At 44.4% G+C, this 18877-nt stretch overlaps 29 non-coding genes across 29 annotated transcripts; all 29 read left to right on the forward strand.

Annotated features, from left to right (window-relative positions):
• The first annotated feature begins 3516 nt into the window (after window positions 1–3516).
• Window positions 3517–3635, forward strand: LOC133436675 (5S ribosomal RNA). The gene has a single exon (XR_009780193.1). It is a non-coding gene; the product is annotated as a 5S ribosomal RNA (ribosomal RNA).
• Window positions 3636–3834: 199 nt separating this feature from the next.
• On the forward strand, window positions 3835–3953 carry LOC133436631 (5S ribosomal RNA). Its single transcript, XR_009780159.1, has one exon. It is a non-coding gene; the product is annotated as a 5S ribosomal RNA (ribosomal RNA).
• A 199-nt stretch (window positions 3954–4152) lies between these two features.
• On the forward strand, window positions 4153–4271 carry LOC133436574 (5S ribosomal RNA). The gene has a single exon (XR_009780106.1). It is a non-coding gene; the product is annotated as a 5S ribosomal RNA (ribosomal RNA).
• A 199-nt stretch (window positions 4272–4470) lies between these two features.
• LOC133436544 (5S ribosomal RNA) lies at window positions 4471–4589 on the forward strand. The gene has a single exon (XR_009780077.1). It is a non-coding gene; the product is annotated as a 5S ribosomal RNA (ribosomal RNA).
• A 6262-nt stretch (window positions 4590–10851) lies between these two features.
• Window positions 10852–10970, forward strand: LOC133436586 (5S ribosomal RNA). The gene has a single exon (XR_009780117.1). It is a non-coding gene; the product is annotated as a 5S ribosomal RNA (ribosomal RNA).
• A 200-nt stretch (window positions 10971–11170) lies between these two features.
• LOC133436529 (5S ribosomal RNA) lies at window positions 11171–11289 on the forward strand. Its single transcript, XR_009780063.1, has one exon. It is a non-coding gene; the product is annotated as a 5S ribosomal RNA (ribosomal RNA).
• A 217-nt stretch (window positions 11290–11506) lies between these two features.
• Window positions 11507–11625, forward strand: LOC133436489 (5S ribosomal RNA). Its single transcript, XR_009780025.1, has one exon. It is a non-coding gene; the product is annotated as a 5S ribosomal RNA (ribosomal RNA).
• A 199-nt stretch (window positions 11626–11824) lies between these two features.
• LOC133436629 (5S ribosomal RNA) lies at window positions 11825–11943 on the forward strand. The gene has a single exon (XR_009780158.1). It is a non-coding gene; the product is annotated as a 5S ribosomal RNA (ribosomal RNA).
• A 218-nt stretch (window positions 11944–12161) lies between these two features.
• LOC133436649 (5S ribosomal RNA) lies at window positions 12162–12280 on the forward strand. The gene has a single exon (XR_009780176.1). It is a non-coding gene; the product is annotated as a 5S ribosomal RNA (ribosomal RNA).
• Window positions 12281–12479: 199 nt separating this feature from the next.
• LOC133436676 (5S ribosomal RNA) lies at window positions 12480–12598 on the forward strand. Its single transcript, XR_009780194.1, has one exon. It is a non-coding gene; the product is annotated as a 5S ribosomal RNA (ribosomal RNA).
• A 217-nt stretch (window positions 12599–12815) lies between these two features.
• Window positions 12816–12934, forward strand: LOC133436543 (5S ribosomal RNA). The gene has a single exon (XR_009780076.1). It is a non-coding gene; the product is annotated as a 5S ribosomal RNA (ribosomal RNA).
• A 199-nt stretch (window positions 12935–13133) lies between these two features.
• LOC133436679 (5S ribosomal RNA) lies at window positions 13134–13252 on the forward strand. The gene has a single exon (XR_009780196.1). It is a non-coding gene; the product is annotated as a 5S ribosomal RNA (ribosomal RNA).
• Window positions 13253–13468: 216 nt separating this feature from the next.
• Window positions 13469–13587, forward strand: LOC133436524 (5S ribosomal RNA). The gene has a single exon (XR_009780058.1). It is a non-coding gene; the product is annotated as a 5S ribosomal RNA (ribosomal RNA).
• Window positions 13588–13786: 199 nt separating this feature from the next.
• On the forward strand, window positions 13787–13905 carry LOC133436552 (5S ribosomal RNA). Its single transcript, XR_009780084.1, has one exon. It is a non-coding gene; the product is annotated as a 5S ribosomal RNA (ribosomal RNA).
• Window positions 13906–14122: 217 nt separating this feature from the next.
• Window positions 14123–14241, forward strand: LOC133436494 (5S ribosomal RNA). The gene has a single exon (XR_009780030.1). It is a non-coding gene; the product is annotated as a 5S ribosomal RNA (ribosomal RNA).
• A 222-nt stretch (window positions 14242–14463) lies between these two features.
• Window positions 14464–14581, forward strand: LOC133436573 (5S ribosomal RNA). Its single transcript, XR_009780105.1, has one exon. It is a non-coding gene; the product is annotated as a 5S ribosomal RNA (ribosomal RNA).
• Window positions 14582–14798: 217 nt separating this feature from the next.
• On the forward strand, window positions 14799–14917 carry LOC133436680 (5S ribosomal RNA). Its single transcript, XR_009780197.1, has one exon. It is a non-coding gene; the product is annotated as a 5S ribosomal RNA (ribosomal RNA).
• A 217-nt stretch (window positions 14918–15134) lies between these two features.
• LOC133436537 (5S ribosomal RNA) lies at window positions 15135–15253 on the forward strand. The gene has a single exon (XR_009780070.1). It is a non-coding gene; the product is annotated as a 5S ribosomal RNA (ribosomal RNA).
• A 217-nt stretch (window positions 15254–15470) lies between these two features.
• Window positions 15471–15589, forward strand: LOC133436495 (5S ribosomal RNA). Its single transcript, XR_009780031.1, has one exon. It is a non-coding gene; the product is annotated as a 5S ribosomal RNA (ribosomal RNA).
• Window positions 15590–15788: 199 nt separating this feature from the next.
• On the forward strand, window positions 15789–15907 carry LOC133436510 (5S ribosomal RNA). Its single transcript, XR_009780045.1, has one exon. It is a non-coding gene; the product is annotated as a 5S ribosomal RNA (ribosomal RNA).
• Window positions 15908–16106: 199 nt separating this feature from the next.
• LOC133436517 (5S ribosomal RNA) lies at window positions 16107–16225 on the forward strand. Its single transcript, XR_009780051.1, has one exon. It is a non-coding gene; the product is annotated as a 5S ribosomal RNA (ribosomal RNA).
• Window positions 16226–16442: 217 nt separating this feature from the next.
• Window positions 16443–16561, forward strand: LOC133436689 (5S ribosomal RNA). The gene has a single exon (XR_009780206.1). It is a non-coding gene; the product is annotated as a 5S ribosomal RNA (ribosomal RNA).
• A 217-nt stretch (window positions 16562–16778) lies between these two features.
• LOC133436496 (5S ribosomal RNA) lies at window positions 16779–16897 on the forward strand. The gene has a single exon (XR_009780032.1). It is a non-coding gene; the product is annotated as a 5S ribosomal RNA (ribosomal RNA).
• A 199-nt stretch (window positions 16898–17096) lies between these two features.
• Window positions 17097–17215, forward strand: LOC133436522 (5S ribosomal RNA). The gene has a single exon (XR_009780056.1). It is a non-coding gene; the product is annotated as a 5S ribosomal RNA (ribosomal RNA).
• Window positions 17216–17432: 217 nt separating this feature from the next.
• LOC133436497 (5S ribosomal RNA) lies at window positions 17433–17551 on the forward strand. Its single transcript, XR_009780033.1, has one exon. It is a non-coding gene; the product is annotated as a 5S ribosomal RNA (ribosomal RNA).
• A 199-nt stretch (window positions 17552–17750) lies between these two features.
• Window positions 17751–17869, forward strand: LOC133436534 (5S ribosomal RNA). Its single transcript, XR_009780067.1, has one exon. It is a non-coding gene; the product is annotated as a 5S ribosomal RNA (ribosomal RNA).
• A 199-nt stretch (window positions 17870–18068) lies between these two features.
• On the forward strand, window positions 18069–18187 carry LOC133436518 (5S ribosomal RNA). Its single transcript, XR_009780052.1, has one exon. It is a non-coding gene; the product is annotated as a 5S ribosomal RNA (ribosomal RNA).
• Window positions 18188–18404: 217 nt separating this feature from the next.
• Window positions 18405–18523, forward strand: LOC133436700 (5S ribosomal RNA). The gene has a single exon (XR_009780217.1). It is a non-coding gene; the product is annotated as a 5S ribosomal RNA (ribosomal RNA).
• A 217-nt stretch (window positions 18524–18740) lies between these two features.
• LOC133436500 (5S ribosomal RNA) lies at window positions 18741–18859 on the forward strand. The gene has a single exon (XR_009780035.1). It is a non-coding gene; the product is annotated as a 5S ribosomal RNA (ribosomal RNA).
• The last annotated feature ends 18 nt before the right edge of the window (window positions 18860–18877 follow it).

Genomic DNA, 18877 nt, shown 5'->3' on the forward strand with positions numbered 1-18877 from the left:
TGATCAGCACAGATAAATTCATCATAGTGGGTGATTTTAACATTCATATGGATGTTGAAAGCGATAATCTTAAATTAGCCTTCGATTCTCTTCTAGAATCAATGGGTATCTCACAAAAAGTGGATAAACCGACGCACTGTTTTAATCATACTCTCGATCTCGTTCTCACCTACGGTGTTGAAACTGATGGTCTGTTGGTGTCACCTGTAAACTCCCTTTTATCCGACCATTACTTAATAACGTTTGAATTTAATTTTGTTGATGTCGAAGTGCAAAATAGGAGGTATTATTTTAGCAGATGTTTGTCTGATGAAGTTATTGTTAAATTTAGGGAGGCCATTGCTTATCTTACGACAGTGCGAAATAGTGATGTAGTCGAGGCCAGTGACCTGGGTTCTACCTCTGCAGATGTTGATTTCCTTGCTAGTAACACTGCTGATTTGTTGCATTCAGCTTTAGATGAAGTTGCTCCTTTGAAAAGGAGGGTTTCTAGCCACAGGAGCTTAACTCCCTGGTATAATTCAGATATCCGCATGTTGAAACAAAACGTGCGTAAAATGGAAAGGAAGTGGTACTCTTGTAGGTCTGTAGACTCTCATCGTGAATGGAAAGATATTCTAATAGTATATAAAAAAGCCATTCGCAAAGCCAGAACAGCTTATTATTCAACGTTGATAGAGGATAACAAAAGTAACCCACGTTTTCTGTTCAGCACTGTAGCCAGGCTGACAAAGAGTCACAACTCTGTTGAGCCGTGCATTCCTGCAGCTCTCAGTAGTGAGGACTTTATGGGCTTCTTCAACAGTAAAATCGCGAGAATTAGAGAAGAAATCAACCAGCCGGTTGTAGGTGTTTCTTCAGCTTTAGCGAATTCCCTAGGCTCTGACTTGTCTCTAGACTGTTTTGATCCTATAAACCTCCCTGAGCTGACTTCACTCGTTAATAGAGCTAAGTCAACCACATGTATGTTAGACCCCATCCCGACTCGTCTATTCAAACATATTTTTTCTCTTATTGGTACGACAATACTGGACCAAATTAACTTATCCCTAAGTTTAGGATATGTACCACAGGTTTTCAAAGTCGCAGTAATTAAACCTTTACTTAAAAAACCTTCTCTTGACCCAGACTCCTTAGCTAATTATAGACCAATTTCCAACCTTCCATTTGTGTCTAAAATTCTAGAAAAGGCAGTTTCAAGCCAGTTATGTGACTATTTGTATAGAAATGATCTGTTTGAAGTCTTTCAGTCAGGGTTCAGAATGCATCATAGCACAGAGACAGCACTTGTTCGAGTCACGAATGACCTCCTTATGGCCTCAGATAAGGGATTAGTGTCCATACTGGTTCTACTGGACCTCAGTGCTGCTTTTGACACTATAGATCATGGCATTTTACTGCACAGGTTAGAGCATGTTGTTGGGATTAAAGGGACAGCTCTATGTTGGTTTAAATCATACCTATCTGACAGGTTCCAGTTTGTTCATGTACATGAGGTTTCTTCAGAGCAGTCAAGGGTCTGTTATGGTGTTCCGCAGGGTTCAGTGCTAGGGCCAATCTTGTTCAGTTTATACATGCAGCCGTTGGGAAGTATAATCCAGAATCACGGCATACACTTTCATTGTTATGCTGATGATACGCAGCTCTATTTGTCTATGAAGCCGGATGAAACAGAACCGTTAGTTAAACTTCAGGCATGTCTTAGGGACATCAAGGACTGGATGTCCAGAAATTTCCTGCTTCTAAATTCAGATAAAACAGAGGTTATCATTCTTGGTCCAGAGCATCTTAGGAAGGGATTAGATGGTGTTGCGATGGCTTCCAGTGCAACTGTGAGAAATCTTGGTGTTATTTTCGATCAGGATTTGTCGTTTAAACCATATGTCAATCAGGTTTGTAAAATAGCCTTTTTCCATCTCCGTAATATTGCAAAGATTAGGAAAATCCTCTCACAGAGTGATGCAGAAAAACTAGTTCATGCGTTTGTATCTTCTAGACTAGATTACTGTAATGTGTTGTTAGCAGGATGTCCAAGTAATTTGCTGAATAGGCTCCAGCTGATCCAAAATGCAGCAGCACGAGTACTGACAGGAATTAGCAGGAGAGACCACGTCTCTCCAGTGTTAGCGTCGCTCCATTGGTTACCCGTAAAATTCAGAATCCAATTTAAAATTGTATTACTTGCGTATAAAGCCCAAAACGGCTTAGCTCCGCATTATTTGCAAGACCTGATAGTGCCTTATGTTCCTGTCAGAGCTCTCCGTTCTCAGAGTGCAGGTTTACTTGTAGTTCCTAGAGTATCTAAATGTAGATTTGGAGGGCGGGCGTTCTGCTATCAGGCGCCACTACTATGGAACCAACTTCCAATCTGGGTTAAGGGGGCTGACACCACCTCCACCTTTAAAACTAAACTTAAAACATTTCTGTTTAGTAAAGCCTATAGTTAGTGTTTAGTAAACCTCTAGCTGGTGTTGGTAAATCTCTAGGTAGTGTAAACTTTAGTGTGTCAGAGTCGCTCCTGTGGTTTCTTGTGCTGGCCCCCCCCTTCTCCTCCCTTTTCTCTCTTTTGTCCATGTTGCAGCATCCTTTGCCGGACACCGGAACCTGCAGGTGGTCGTGGGTGGCTTGTAGCTTGCATTACGGAGCACAAGTCTTTCCCCGACCCTGCACCCCAACCTGGGACTTGCTGATTGGGCCGGAGCTTCGGGAGCTGTGTGCTGGCCTGCGGTCCCCACCCCTGGTCATCCCGTTGCTGCCCCCCCCTTCTCCTCCCTTTTGTCCTGCAGGTGGCCATGGGTGGCTTGTAGCTTGCATTACGGAGCACAAGTCTTTTCCTGACCCTGCACCCCAACCTGGGACTTGCTGATTGGGCCGGAGCTTCGGGAGCTGTGTGCTGGCCTGCGGTCCCCACCCCCGGTCATCCCGTTGCTGCTTCCACCTGCCTGCTGTGCTGTTGCCGTCCCTGACCCACCAGTCTGGCCCTCGGCAGGAGGGTCCCCCCTGATGAGCCTGGTCCTGCTCAAGGTTTCTTCCCTCCTAAAGGGGAGTTTTTCCTTGCCACTGTTTGGCTTAAGGTTTTTCTCCCACTAGGGGAGTTTTTACCTGCCATTGTTTATGTAATAACTGCTCGGGGGTCATGTTCTGGGTATGGGTCTCTGTAAAGCGTCTAGAGACAACTCTGTTGTATTAGACGCTATATAAATAAAATTGAATTGAATTGAATCTCGGAAGCTAAGCAGGGTCGGGCCTGCTTAGTACTTGGATGGGAGACCACCTGGGAATACCAGGTGCTGTAAGCTTTTTCAACCAGCAGAGAGCGCTCTCGCTTAATCTACCCACACATATTTCAACGTGGTAACAGCGACAGCTCACGTCCAAAAGTGTTTTTTACATGGTTAAGGCACTTTAACTCCAACAAATAAGCGCTTCTAAATTATTATCACCAACAAATCAATGACTTATATTATATGACTTATCTTCAACTCCATATAAGAGGTATTTCAAGCAGCAGCTTCAGCTTACGGCCATACCAGCCTGGATGCGCCCGATCTCGTCTGATCTCGGAAGCTAAGCAGGGTCGGGCCTGGTTAGTACTTGGATGGGAGACCGCCTGGGAATACCAGGTGCTGTAAGCTTTTTCAACCAGCAGAGAACGCTCTCGCTTAATCTACCCACACATATTTCAACGTGGTAACAGCGACAGCTCACGTCCTAAAGTGTTTTGCACATGGTTAAGGCACTTTAACTCCAACAAATAAAACCAACAAATCAATGACTTATATTCTATGACTTATCTTCAACTCCATATAAGAGGTATTTCAAGCTGCAGCTTCTGCTTACGGCCATACCAGCCTGGATGCGCCCGATCTCGTCTGATCTCGGAAGCTAAGCAGGGTCGGGCCTAGTTAGTACTCGGATGGGAGACCGCCTGGGAATAGCAGGTGCTGTAAGCTTTTTCAACCAGCAGAGAACGCTCTCGCTTAATCTACCCACACATATTTCAACGTGGTAACAGCGACAGCTCACGTCCTAAAGTGTTTTGCACATGGTTAAGGCACTTTAACTCCAACAAATAAAACCAACAAATCAATGACTTATATTCTATGACTTATCTTCAACTCCATATAAGAGGTATTTCAAGCTGCAGCTTCTGCTTACGGCCATACCAGCCTGGATGCGCCCGATCTCGTCTGATCTCGGAAGCTAAGCAGGGTCGGGCCTAGTTAGTACTCGGATGGGAGACCGCCTGGGAATACCAGGTGCTGTAAGCTTTTTCAACCAGCAGAGAGCGCTCTCGCTTAATCTACCCACACATATTTCAACGTGGTAACAGCAACAGCTCACGTCCTAAAGTGTTTTGCACATGGTTAAGGCACTTTAACTCCAACAAATAAAACCAACAAATCAATGACTTATATTCTATGACTTATCTTCAACTCCATATAAGAGGTATTATAAGCTGCACCTTCTGCTTACGGCCATACCAGCCTGGATGCGCCCGATCTCGTCTGATCTCGGAAGCTAAGCAGGGTCGGGCCTGGTTAGTACTTGGATGGGAGACCGCCTGGGAATAGCAGGTGCTGTAAGCTTTTTCAACCAGCAGAGAGCGCTCACGCTTAATCTACCCACACATATTTCAACGTGGTAACAGCGACAGCTCACGTCCAAAAGTGTTTTTCACATGGTTAAGGCACTTTAACTCCAACAAATAAGCGCTTCTAAATTATTATCACCAACAAATCAATGACTTATATTATATGACTTATCTTCAACTCCAAATAAGAGGTATTTCAAGCAGCAGCTTCTGCTTACGGCCATACCAGCCTGGATGCGCCCTCTGACTTCCTGTTTGTGCAGGAAGAGTGACGTGGCAGTTTGGTTCATGGTGGATGAAGGAGAGACAAAGTTCAGATTGGAAAACAAACGAAAAAGGCTCAGAGAAGTGGAGAACAACAACACCTCCCCCGGCAGCAGTTGCTGCAGGGGGGCTACTCCAAGGGAGTATAAAAAAACTAAAACGGATTACTCGGTGATGAAGGTGGATAACGGACTGGACATGAGCTCAGCTATGACGGACAAAATGGAGTCGGAGGGGATCCCAAGGCAAAAGATGGCCCGCGCAATGGTCGGAGCCGGAGAGAAAGAGAAGAGAGCGGGAGAGGGGCCCGAGGCAGAGAAAGTGGAGAAAAGGAGGACGGGAGGACAACACAGCGGAGCGGTGTGGAAGGGGGCAGAGGAGGAGACGGCAGCAAGGGTGGCGGAGCCGAGAGCTGCAAAAGAATGTTGGGATCAAGCGGAAGACCAGAAAAAACTTGTAGTAAATGTGGAGATAGAGGGAGATGATGCCATCTCCCTCATGGAACTCTTGAAAGCTGTGAGTGTTACATGCGGTCGTGTCGTTGGCTGCCGAGTAAAGGCGGACAGAAAGTGGGAACTAACAATGGGCAACCCGCACGGGAAAAACAGACTGTTAGATGGTTTCAAGATAAGAGATTCGCGAGTGATCGCCTCTGAAATAATGAAGGACACGAGAGTGGTCTCATTTTTAAGTCTTCCTATTTATATCACTGATGAGCAGATTTTCACAAAGCTGGCACATTGGGGAGTAGAGCCGGTCTCACCAATCAAGAAGAGAAAATGGCCTGGCACGGACATATTCGACGGCACCAGGTTCCTGAAAGTCAGGTTCCCAGAGTCGGTGGCGGCTCTGCCGTATAGCACGAAATTTGACACGCTCGAGGGTCCGGAGTATTTCAGGATCATCCATAACAACCAAATGAGGGTGTGCAGACTGTGCCTACAGCAGGGGCACATTCTGCGGGAATGTCCTGAGTTCCTGTGTTACAAATGTAACAAACAAGGACACTATGCAAGAGAATGTGCACGCATGACGGAACGAACCGGCGGAAAGCAGGAGGAGAAGGAGGAGAAGGAGGAGACGGAGGAGTTGGTGGAGGAGAGCGAGGCAGAAAAGAAGGAGGCGGCGGAGGAAGAGGAGGAGGAGGAAGACGGAGAAGGAGAGGTTGAGAGCCTGGTGGGGGACATGGAGGAGGAAGCGGTGGAGGAATCGATGGAGGAAGCAGGGAGTGACGAGGGAGGAGATGTCGCAGAGGATGCAAAGGAGGGGAGCAGTGGAGATGAGGAGGAACGAGGCGGACAAGATTGGGGTGAAGGACAAAGCAGCGGGGGGTCGCTTCCTTGTGCGCAGCAGAGAGTCACCAGGCGGGGTGGTGAGAATCCTGCTGAGACGGAGGACGTGGAGACCGGAAACGGAGCGAGGGGGATATCGAGGAAAAGATCAGGTACGAGAAAAGGGCGAGCACAGAAGAAACGTATGCACAATGAGGAAACTTCTAATATCCAGCGGTGATGGTCCGTTTCTCCTCCTTATCATGGTGTTAATGCCAATAACAGTGGCATCCATTAATGCAAACGGGCTGAGAGACAAGACGAAGTTCGAAAGCATGATAAGATTAAGTAAGGCGGATGTAATATGCTTACAAGAAACTCATTGGGATGCAGTAACGGAGCGAGACATGATAAAGCTGTGGGATGGGGAATGCTTCTCTAGCCATGGAACTAACATTGCAAGGGGAGTGGCGATTTTGTGTAAAAGGGACAGTGGAATTAAGGCCACGATGAGGGCTAAAGATGGAGAAGGAAGATGGATTAATATAGATTGTGTAGCTCAGGATGTGAATTATAATATTTTAAATGTCTATGCACCGAATACAGAAGGCGATCGCACAGCCTTCTTTAGGAAATTTTATAAAATAGCCGAAAAGTGTGATGTTATAATAGGAGATTTTAATGTGAAATTGTGTCATCTGGATATAAACGAAAGTTGTGTATGGAGACAAGATGCCTCAAGAAAGGTTCTAAATGACTTTATGATGGTTAACAACTGGTGCGACGTATGGAGAGTGAAAAATCCTGATAAGAGGCAATATTCAAGGGCGCAAGTGGTTCAAGGGGTTCTAAAACGAACCAGAATTGATTTGTGCTTAACGAAGACATCGCATATACGATTATTTAATAATGTGGATTATAAATGGATACACTTAAGCGATCACGCCATACTATCATTAGAAATGGGGGAACAGGAAGAGAAAAGGGGAGGGGGGACATGGCACTTAAATGCACATCTCTTGTACGATGTGAATTATAATAGAGCCATTAGGCAACTAATTTTGAGCGTAAGCTCACAACCGGGTTTTGAAAAGAATATAATACAAGGCTGGGAGGACTTGAAGACAAAAATAAAAGGGAAATCCATACAATATGCGAAAAGGTTTCGGGCGAGACAACAGAAGAAAGAAAGAATGCTAAGAGCAGAAATCGAAAAGGTTGAGAGACAGAAAGGCTCGGAGGGGAATAAGTTAATAAGATTGCATACCGAGTTAAAAGAGTTGGAGAGGTTGAAATGCGAAGGGGCTATATTAAGGAGCAAAGCGCAGTATGCGGTGGAAGGAGAAAAAAATACCGGCTTCTTCCTGAACTTGGAAAAAAGAAGGCAAAACAAATGCTACATAGCGGAAGTGATAAATGAAAAGGGAGAGACAACAGCTGACTTTGTAGAGATCTTAGAGACAGTCCAGAATTATTATACCCATCTTTTTGAAACAGAGGGGACAGATGATGGGATAACAGAGGAGATCCTGGCAAAATGTGAGATGAAGTTAGCTGAAGAAGACACACTCATGTGCGACCAGGAGATGAAGGAAGAGGATATTGATTTGGCAATAAAACAATTAGTACTAAATAAAAGTCCAGGTAGTGATGGACTAACAGCGAATTTTTATAAACAATTCAGTGATATATTGAAACCAATATTGTTAAATTTATACAGAACAATAGAATTAACACAATCCGTGCCGGCATCTATGGCAAGAGGGATCATAACGATCATATATAAGAAAGGGGATAAACGAAATCTAGCCAATTATAGGCCTATAACACTACTAAACACGGATTACAAAATATTGATGAAAGTACTAGCAAACAGAATAAAACAGGTCGTGCACACTATCGTAGAGCCCTCTCAGGCTTATAGTGTGCCGGGAAGGGAAGTTTCAGATATTTTGAATACTGTCAGAGACACAGTAGAATTTTTGAAAACTACCAGCAAAGAGGGCATTCTGGTCTCACTGGACTTCAACAAAGCCTTTGATAGAGTCGAACACAAATTTATGTTCAAAGTTTTGGAGAGGGTGGGATTTGGAGCGCGTTTTCTCGGGTGGATTAGGTTAATGTACGCCAACGCCACTGGCAGTGTGAAGTGTAACGGGGTGGTTACCGATCCTTTTCCGCTTCGAAGGTCGGTGAGACAGGGATGTCCACTGTCCTCAATTTTGTATACAATAATCGTGGAAACACTGGGTGTCCTTATTAAAAAAGATTCAGAAATAAAAGGTATAGAATTACCTGGAGGGGAGATGTGCACCATACAACAGTTTGCTGATGATACCACGTTACTGATTAAAGACATAAATAGTGTACATAGAATAATAAACTTGGTAGAACGATATGGTAGAGCCTCAGGAGCTAAAATAAATCCAGATAAATCAGAAATCATGTTCATCAATATGAAGGGGCCGCCGCAAAATGAATTACCGGTACAATTACAAGCAGAACATATCAAAATATTGGGTACATACATTGGGGTAAACAGTGAAACGGCCAGGGACATGACATGGACTAGTATAATTAAAAGGATAGAAGCAATTTTGTGCTATTGGCGAATGAGGAACCTGAAACTCAATGGGAAGGTGGTGGTATTAAATAGCTTGGTAATGTCTAAAATATATTATGCACTCACGGTGATAGATCTACCCTTATGGGCACTAAACAAACTAAATGAGATTATGACAGTTTTCTTGTGGGGGACAACGGTGGGGAAAATCGCAAGAAAAACATTAATAGGGAAATATGAAGAGGGAGGGCTAAAATTACTAGACATAGAAAGTAAGAAAAATGCTTTCAGGATTAAATTGGTCAGAAAATATCTGTACGATGACACGGCTTACGGCTGGAAGGGTCTTATGCAGTTTTTTTTAAATCGAGTGCTCGGAATAGGAGATTTTGTCCTGCTTATGAAACCGAAGAGGCCGATGACAGCGGGAGTCCCATTATTTTATAGGGAGGTCCTCGAAGCACAAGCTGGCTTCCTGGAGCATATAGAATATGGGGCGAATTCTATAAGCCTAATAAGAGAACTGCCGATATTTTTAAATAAATATATAAAGAAAGAAAATAAAATGTTGTATAATAACAAAATGATAAGAGCTGGACTAGTACAGCTGAAAGATATAATGTATGAATTTGTGCCCGGTTTTTTGCCGACGCAGGCCGTGGTGGATAGTATAAGGGAAGTTGATTATAATTCAACATACACGGTCATAGAGAATTATTATAAGACTATTCAGAGAAGTATCCCACAACAATGGAGAAGGCTGATAGAAACAGGTACAGCTAGAGATAGGACGAGCAAACTCCCAGAGCTGGGAATTAAGCGAGAGGGGGAAAACAAGAGCTTCAGTCTGATCTCCTGCAAGGAAATCTACGAGCGTTTTTTAGTGAACGTCACGAAATCACCGGCCTCCTTGTCGTATTGGAGCAAGGTCTTTCCACAGAAAGAGGGGTGGAAAATATGGGAGAAATGGAAAGTACAGGGTAACAGCATCGAGGCTGAGGACAATGATTTCAAAATAAGACACAATAAAATTTTTACTAATGTGGTTTTACATCAACTGGATAAAGCTGTAGACAGAGATTGTGATGTTTGTGGCTTATTGCCGGAAACGCTGATGCATATGTTTGATATTTGTCCTGAGTTATCTGGCTTTTTTGGGTTATTGAAGAAATGTCTAATAGAAAAATTGGGAATGGTGTGGGACGGAAGGGATTCATGGGAGTTTTTTCTTTTATTTGGAAACTGGCAATACAGTAAAATTAGAAACGAAATGCTGTGCAGATTTATGTTGAGCCATGCACGATGGGCAATAAGGGCACGAAGAAACAAGGCACATTACGAACGAAGGGTTATTGCAATATGGCCGATTTTTCAAAACATAGTGAAGAAACAGATTCGATACAGGTTGATACATGGGGTAGACCATTTTGAACGACTGTATGTGAAGGATGCCAATCTCCTATCCCTTGATAAAGAAAAGAGGATTGTGTGGAATTGGTAGCTCTTTTTGGACTGTGTAGTTGGGAAATTGTGTGTTATAAAAAAAAAAAAAAAAAAAAAAAAAAAAAAAAAATTGGCTACTTCATCTTTTGAAAATTGTGCACAGTGATCATATAGTTGGAATGATTTTTCACCCTGTGGGATGGCTGAACGAATGATGCTGGGTTTTGAAATGCCACTATGTGCAAATCAGGTTTGTTTTTGTAATTCGAGTGCTGATGTTGTTTTTCTTTTCTTTTGAAAAAAGGACCTGAGTGTAAATGTCACAGAGAGAGGAAAATGTGTTGGAAATGGATACTGTAAACAAAAATATATTTTTTTTGTAAATATATTTTCATAATAAAAGACAAAAAAAAAAAAAAGATGCGCCCGATCTCGTCTGATCTCGGAAGCTAAGCAGGGTCGGGCCTGCTTAGTACTTGGATGGGAGACCACCTGGGAATACCAGGTGCTGTAAGCTTTTTCAACCAGCAGAGAGCGCTCTCGCTTAATCTACCCACACATATTTCAACGTGGTAAGAGCGACAGCTCACGTCCTAAAGTGTTTTGCACATGGTTAAGGCACTTTAACTCCAACAAATAAAACCAACAAATCAATGACTTATATTATATGACTTATCTTCAACTCCATATCAGAGGTATTTCAAGCTGCAGCTTCTGCTTACGGCCATACCAGCCTGGATGCACCCGATCTCGTCTGATCTCGGAAGCTAAGCAGGGTCGGGCCTGGTTAGTACTTGGATGGGAGACCGCCTGGGAATACCAGGTGCTGTAAGCTTTTTCAACCAGCAGAGAACGCTCTCGCTTAATCTACCCACACATATTTCAACGTGGTAACAGCGACAGCTCACGTCCTAAAGTGTTTTGCACATGGTTAATGCACTTTAATTCCAAACAAATAAAACCAACAAATCAATGACTTACATTCTATGACTTATCTTCAACTCCATATAAGAGGTATTTCAAGCTGCAGCTTCTGCTTACGGCCATACCAGCCTGGATGTGCCCGATCTCGTCTGATCTCGGAAGCTAAGCAGGGTCGGGCCTGGTTAGTACTTGGATGGGAGACCGCCTGGGAATACCAGGTGCTGTAAGCATTTTCAACCAGCAGAGAGCGCTCTCGTTTAATCTACCCACACATAATTCAACGTGGTAACAGCGACAGCTCACGTCCTAAAGTGTTTTGCACATGGTTAAGGCACTTTAACTCCAACAAATACGTGCTTCTAAATTATTATCACCAACAAATCAATGACTTATATTATATGACTTATCTTCAACTCCATATAAGAGGTATTTCAAGCAGCAACTTCTGCTTACGGCCATACCAGCCTGGATGCGCCCGATCTCGTCTGATCTCGGAAGCTAAGCAGGGTCGGGCCTGGTTAGTACTTGGATGGGAGACCGCCTGGGAATACCAGGTGCTGTAAGCATTTTCAACCAGCAGAGAGCGCTCTCGCTTAATCTACCCACACATATTTCAACGTGGTAACAGCGACAGCTCACGTCCTAAAGTGTTTTGCACATGGTTAAGGCACTTTAACTCCAACAAATAAAACCAACAAATCAATGACTTATATTCTATGACTTATCTTCAGCTCCATATAAGAGATATTTCAAGCTGCAGCTTCTGCTTACGGCCATACCAGCCTGGATGCGCCCGATCTCGTCTCATCTCGGAAGCTAAGCAGGGTCGGGCCTGGTTAGTACTTGGATGGGAGACCGCCTGGGAATACCAGGTGCTGTAAGCTTTTTCAACCGGCAGAGAGCGCTCTCGCTTAATCTACCCACACATATTTCAACGTGGTAACAGCGAAAGCTCACGTCCTAATGTGTTTTGCACATGGTTAAAGGCACTTTAACTCCAACAAATAAGCGCTTCTAAATTATTATCACCAACAAATCAATGACTTGTATTATATGACTTATCTTCAACTCCATATAAGAAGTATTTCAAGCAGCAGCTTCTGCTTACGGCCATACCAGCCTGGATGCGCCCGATCTCGTCTGATCTCGGAAGCTAAGCAGGGTCGGGACTGGTTAGTTCTTGGATGGGAGACCGCCTGGGAATACCAGGTGCTGTAAGCATTTTCAACCAGCAGAGAGCGCTCTCGCTTAATCTACCCACACATATTTCAACGATGTAACAGCGACAGCTCACGTCCTAAAGTGTTTTGCACATGGTTAAGGCACTTTAACTCCAACAAATAAAACAAACAAATCAATGACTTATATTCTATGACTTATCTTCAACTCCATATAAGAGGTATTTCAAGCTGCAGCTTCTGCTTACGGCCATACCAGCCTGGATGCGCCCGATCTCGTCTGATCTCGGAAGCTAAGCAGGGTCGGGCCTGGTTAGTACTTGGATGGGAGACCGCCTGGGAATACCAGGTGCTGTAAGCTTTTTCAACCAGCAGAGAACGCTCTCGCTTAATCTACCCACACATATTTCAACGTGGTAACAGCGACAGCTCACGTCCTAAAGTGTTTTGCACATGGTTAAGGCACTTTAACTCCAACAAATAAGCGCTTCTAAATTATTATCACCAACAAATCAATGACTTATATTATATGACTTATCTTCAACTCCATATAAGAGGTATTTCAAGCAGCAGCTTCTGCTTACGGCCATACCAGCCTGGATGCGCCCGATCTCGTCTGATCTCGGAAGCTAAGCAGGGTCGGGCCTGGTTAGTACTTGCATGGGAGACCGCCTGGGAATACCAGGTGCTGTAAGCATTTTCAACCAGCAGAGAGCGCTCTCGCTTAATCTACCCACACATATTTCAACGATGTAACAGCGACAGCTCACGTCCTAAAGTGTTTTGCACATGGTTAAGGCACTTTAACTCCAACAAATAAAACAAACAAATCAATGACTTATATTCTATGACTTATCTTCAACTCCATATAAGAGGTATTTCAAGCTGCAGCTTCTGCTTACGGCCATACCAGCCTGGATGCGCCCGATCTCGTCTGATCTCGGAAGCTAAGCAGGGTCGGGCCTGGTTAGTACTTGGATGGGAGACCGCCTGGGAATACCAGGTGCTGTAAGCTTTTTCAACCAGCAGAGAGCGCTCTCGCTTAATCTACCCACACATATTTCAACGTGGTAACAGCGACAGCTCACGTCCTAAAGTGTTTTGCACATGGTTAAGGCACTTTTACTCCAACAAATAAGCGCTTCTAAATTATTATCACCAACAAATCAATGACTTGTATTATATACTTATCTTCAACTCCATATAAGAAGTATTTCAAGCTGCAGCTTCAGCTTACGGCCATACCAGCCTGGATGCGCCCGATCTCGTCTGATCTCGGAAGCTAAGCAGGGTCGGGCCTGTTTAGTACTTGGATGGGAGACCGCCTGGGAATACCAGGTGCTGTAAGCTTTTTCAACCAGCAGAGAGCGCTCTCGCTTAATCTACCCACACATATTTCAACGTGGTAACAGCGACAGCTCACGTCCTAAAGTGTTTTGCACATGGTTAAGGCACTTTAACTCCAACAAATAAAACCAACAAATCAATGACTTATATTCTATGACTTATCTTCAACTCCATATCAGAGGTATTTCAAGTTGCAGCTTCTGCTTACGGCCATACCAGCCTGGATGCGCCCGATCTCGTCTGATCTCGGAAGCTAAGCAGAGTCGGGCCTGGTTAGTACTTGGATGGGAGACCGCCTGGGAATACCAGGTGCTGTAAGCTTTTTCAACCAGCAGAGAGCGCTCTCGCTTAATCTACCCACACAAATTTCAACGTGGTAACAGCGACAGCTCATGTCCTAAAGTGTTTTGCACATGGTTAAGGCACTTTAACTCCAACAAATAAGCGCTTCTAAATTATTATCACCAACAAATCAATGACTTATATTCTATGACTTATCTTCAACTCCATATAAGAGGTATTTCAAGCTGCAGCTTCAGCTTACGGCCATACCAGCCTGGATGCGCCCGATCTCGTCTGATCTCGGAAGCTAAGCAGGGTCGGGCCTGGTTAGTACTTGGATGGGAGACCGCCTGGGAATGCCAGGTGCTGTAAGCTTTTTCAACCAGCAGAGAGCGCTCTCGCTTAATCTACCCACACATATTTCAACGTGGTAACAGCGACAGCTCACGTCCTAAAGTGTTTTGCACATGGTTAAGGCACTTTAACTCCAACAAATAAGCGCTTCTAAATTATTATCACCAACAAATCAATGACTTGTATTATATACTTATCTTCAACTCCATATAAGAAGTATTTCAAGCTGCAGCTTCAGCTTCAGCTTACGGCCATACCAGCCTGGATGCGCCCGATCTCGTCTGATCTCGGAAGCTAAGCAGGGTCGGGCCTGGTTAGTACTTGGTGGGAGACCGCCTGGGAATACCAGGTGCTGTAAGCTTTTTCAACCAGCAGAGAGCGCTCTCGCTTAATCTACCCACACATATTTCAACGTGGTAAGAGCGACAGCTCACGTCCTAAAGTGTTTTGCACATGGTTAAGGCACTTTAACTCCAACAAATAAGCGCTTCTAAATTATTATCACCAACAAATCAATGACTTATATTATATGACTTATCTTCAACTCCATATAAGAGGTATTTAAAGCTGCAGCTTCTGCTTACGGCCATACCAGCCTGGATGCGCCCGATCTCGTCTGATCTCGGAAGCTAAGCAGGGTCGGGCCTGGTTAGTACTTGGATGGGAGACCGCCTGGGAATACCAGGTGCTGTAAGCTTTTTCAACCAGCAGAGAGCGCTCTCGCTTAATCTACCCACACATATTTCAACGTGGTAACAGCGACAGCTCACGTCCTAAAGTGTTTTGCACATGGTTAAGGCACTTTAACTCCAACAAATAAGCGCTTCTAAATTATTATCACCAACAAATCAATGACTTATATTATATGACTTATCTTCAACTCCATATAAGAGGTATTTCAATCTGCAGCTTCAGCTTACGGCCATACCAGCCTGGATGCGCCCGATCTCGTCTGATCTCGGAAGCTAAGCAGGGTCGGGCCTGGTTAGTACTTGGAAGGGAGACCGCCTGGGAATACCAGGTGCTGTAAGCTTTTTCAACCAGCAGAGAACGCTCTCGCTTAATCTACCCACACATATTTCAACGTGGTAACAGCGACAGCTCACGTCCTAAAGTGTTTTGCACATGGTTAAGGCACTTTAACTCCAACAAATAAGCGCTTCTAAATTATTATCACCAACAAATCAATGACTTATATTATATGACTTATCTTCAACTCCATATAAGAGGTATTTCAAGCTGCAGCTTCAGCTTACGGCCATACCAGCCTGGATGCGCCCGATCTCGTCTGATCTCGGAAGCTAAGCAGGGTCGGGCCTGGTTAGTACTTGGATGGGAGACCGCCTGGGAATATCAGGTGCTGTAAGCTTTTTCAACCAGCAGAGAGCGCTCTCGCTTAATCTACCCACAAATATTTAAACGTGGTAACAGCGACAGCTCACGTCCTACAGTGTTTTGCACATGGTTAAGGCACTTTAACTCCAACAAATAAAACCAACAAATCAATGACTTATATTCTATGACTTATCTTCAACTCCATATAAGAGGTATTTCAAGCAGCAGATTCTGCTTACGGCCATACCAGCCTGGATGCGCCCGATCTCGTCTGATCTCGGAAGCTAAGCAGGGTAGGGCCTGGTTAGTACTTGGATGGGAGACCGCCTGGGAATACCAGGTGCTGTAAGCTTTTTCAACCAGCAGAGAACGCTCTCGCTTAATCTACCCACACATATTTCAACGTGGTAACAGCGACAGCTCACGTCCTAAAGTGTTTTGCACATGGTTAAGGCACTTTAACTCCAACAAATAAAACCAACAAATCAATTACTTATATTCTATGACTTATCTTCAACTCCATATCAGAGGTATTTCAAGCTGCAGCTTCTGCTTACGGCCATACCAGCCTGGATGCGCCCGATCTCGTCTGATCTCGGAAGCTAAGCAGGGTCGGGCCTGGTTAGTACTTGGATGGGAGTCCGCCTGGGAATACCAGGTGCTGTAAGCTTTTTCAACCAGCAGAGAACGCTCTCGCTTAATCTACCCACACATATTTCAACGTGGTAACAGCGACAGCTCACGTCCTAAAGTGTTTTTCACATGGTTAAGGCACTTTAACTCCAACAAATAAGCGCTTCTAAATTATTATCACCAACAAATCAATGACTTATATTATATGACTTATCTTCAACTCCATATAAGAGGTATTTCAAGCCGCAGCTTCTGCTTACGGCCATACCAGCCTGGAAGCGCCCGATCTCGTCTGATCTCGGAAGCTAAGCAGGGTCGGGCCTGGTTAGTACTTGGATGGGAGACCGCCTGGGAATACCAGGTGCTGTAAGCTTTTTCAACCAGCAGAGAGCGCTCTCGCTTAATCTACCCACACATATTTCAACGTGGTAACAGCGACAGCTCACGTCCTAAAGTGTTTTGCACATGGTTAAGGCACTTTTACTCCAACAAATAAGCGCTTCTAAATTATTATCACCAACAAATCAATGACTTATATTATATGACTTATCTTCAACTCCATATAAGAGGTATTTCAAGCTGCAGCTTCAGCTTACGGCCATACCAGCCTGGATGCGCCCGATCTCGTCTGATCTCGGAAGCTAAGCAGGGTCGGGCCTGGTTAGTACTTGGATGGGAGACCGCCTGGGAATATCAGGTGCTGTAAGCTTTTTCAACCAGCAGAGAGCGCTCTCGCTTAATCTACCCACAAATATTTAAACGTGGTAACAGCGACAGCTCACGTCCTAAAGTGTTTTGCACATGGTTAAGGCACTTTAACTCCAACAAATAAAACCAACAAATCAATGACTTATATTCTATGACTTATCTTCAACTCCATATAAGAGGTATTTCAAGCAGCAGATTCTGCTTACGGCCATACCAGCCTGGATGCGCCCGATCTCGTCTGATCTCGGAAGCTAAGCAGGGTAGGGCCTGGTTAGTACTTGGATGGGAGACCGCCTGGGAATACCAGGTGCTGTAAGCTTTTTCAACCAGCAGAGAACGCTCTCGCTTAATCTACCCACACATATTTCAACGTGGTAACAGCGACAGCTCACGTCCTAAAGTGTTTTGCACATGGTTAAGGCACTTTAACTCCAACAAATAAGCGCTTCTAAATTATTATCACCAACAAATCAATGACTTATATTATATGACTTATCTTCAACTCCATATAAGAGGTATTTCAAGCTGCAGCTTCAGCTTACGGCCATACCAGCCTGGATGCGCCCGATCTCGTCTGATCTCGGAAGCTAAGCAGGGTCGGGCCTGGTTAGTACTTGGATGGGAGACCGCCTGGGAATATCAGGTGCTGTAAGCTTTTTCAACCAGCAGAGAGCGCTCTCGCTTAATCTACCCACAAATATTTAAACGTGGTAACAGCGACAGCTCACGTCCTACAGTGTTTTGCACATGGTTAAGGCACTTTAACTCCAACAAATAAAACCAACAAATCAATGACTTATATTCTATGACTTATCTTCAACTCCATATAAGAGGTATTTCAAGCAGCAGATTCTGCTTACGGCCATACCAGCCTGGATGCGCCCGATCTCGTCTGATCTCGGAAGCTAAGCAGGGTAGGGCCTGGTTAGTACTTGGATGGGAGACCGCCTGGGAATACCAGGTGCTGTAAGCTTTTTCAACCAGCAGAGAACGCTCTCGCTTAATCTACCCACACATATTTCAACGTGGTAACAGCGACAGCTCACGTCCTAAAGTGTTTTGCACATGGTTAAGGCACTTTAACTCCAACAAATAAAACCAACAAATCAATTACTTATATTCTATGACTTATCTTCAACTCCATATCAGAGGTATTTCAAGCTGCAGCTTCTGCTTACGGCCATACCAGCCTGGATGCGCCCGATCTCGTCTGATCTCGGAAGCTAAGCAGGGTCGGGCCTGGTTAGTACTTGGATGGGAGTCCGCCTGGGAATACCAGGTGCTGTAAGCTTTTTCAACCAGCAGAGAACGCTCTCGCTTAATCTACCCACACATATTTCAACGTGGTAACAGCGACAGCTCACGTCCTAAAGTGTTTTTCACATGGTTAAGGCACTTTAACTCCAACTAATAAGCGCTTCTAAATTATTATCACCAACAAATCAATGACTTATATTATATGACTTATCTTCAACTCCATATAAGAGGTATTTCAAGCCGCAGCTTCTGCTTACGGCCATACCAGCCTGGAAGCGCCCGATCTCGTCTGATCTCGGAAGCTAAGCAGGGTCGGGCCTGGTTAGTACTTGGATGGGAGACCGCCTGGGAATACCAGGTGCTGTAAGCTTTTTCAACCAGCAGAGAGCGCTCTCGCTTAATCTACCCACACATATTTCAACGTGGTAACAGCGACAGCTCACGTCCTAAAGTGTTTTGCACATGGTTAAGGCACTTTTACTCCAACAAATAAGCGCTTCTAAATTATTATCACCAACAAATCAATGACTTATATTATATGACTTATCTTCAACTCCATATAAGAGGTATTTCAAGCTGCAGCTTCAGCTTACGGCCATACCAGCCTGGATGCGCCCGATCTCGTCTGATCTCGGAAGCTAAGCAGGGTCGGGCCTGGTTAGTACTTGGATGGGAGACCGCCTGGGAATATCAGGTGCTGTAAGCTTTTTCAACCAGCAGAGAG

Source organism: Cololabis saira, unplaced genomic scaffold (assembly GCF_033807715.1).
Source record: "Cololabis saira isolate AMF1-May2022 unplaced genomic scaffold, fColSai1.1 scf060, whole genome shotgun sequence".
Lineage (NCBI taxonomy): Eukaryota > Metazoa > Chordata > Actinopteri > Beloniformes > Belonidae > Cololabis > Cololabis saira.